Source organism: Penaeus monodon, chromosome 33 (genome assembly GCF_015228065.2).
Source record: "Penaeus monodon isolate SGIC_2016 chromosome 33, NSTDA_Pmon_1, whole genome shotgun sequence".
Lineage (NCBI taxonomy): Eukaryota > Metazoa > Arthropoda > Malacostraca > Decapoda > Penaeidae > Penaeus > Penaeus monodon.
The window spans coordinates 26491580-26491856 of record NC_051418.1 but is presented as its reverse complement, the minus strand read 5'-3'; the positions used below and the strand labels follow the sequence as shown (position 1 = coordinate 26491856).

The 277-nt window shown below is 41.5% G+C and overlaps 1 protein-coding gene across 1 annotated transcript in view; it reads left to right on the top strand.

Moving 5' to 3' along the window:
* LOC119593904 overlaps positions 1-277 on the top strand; it is an 8133-nt gene that overhangs the window by 210 nt on the left and 7646 nt on the right. The window lies entirely within an intron of this gene.

Genomic DNA, 277 nt, shown 5'->3' with positions numbered 1-277 from the left:
CTGAGTGTGCGTGGGGTGGCGGGGGGGATGGGGGAAATGCGTGCAGCGAAAGAAAAATTCAAGAGGCGCTGGAGTGAGCGCAAGGCTACCCACATCACCGCAAATCTTAAAATATGTTTTGGAACGAAAAATAAGTGTCCATTCAAGACAAATTGCGAAATGAAGTGAGATTTGCATTTATCTGTGCTCATTTGCTTGATATCAGAAGCTGTGTAATTTTTAAACTAAATTGCATAAAGAGTGTATTCCTGGAAATGGTCCAAATATTTTACTCTCT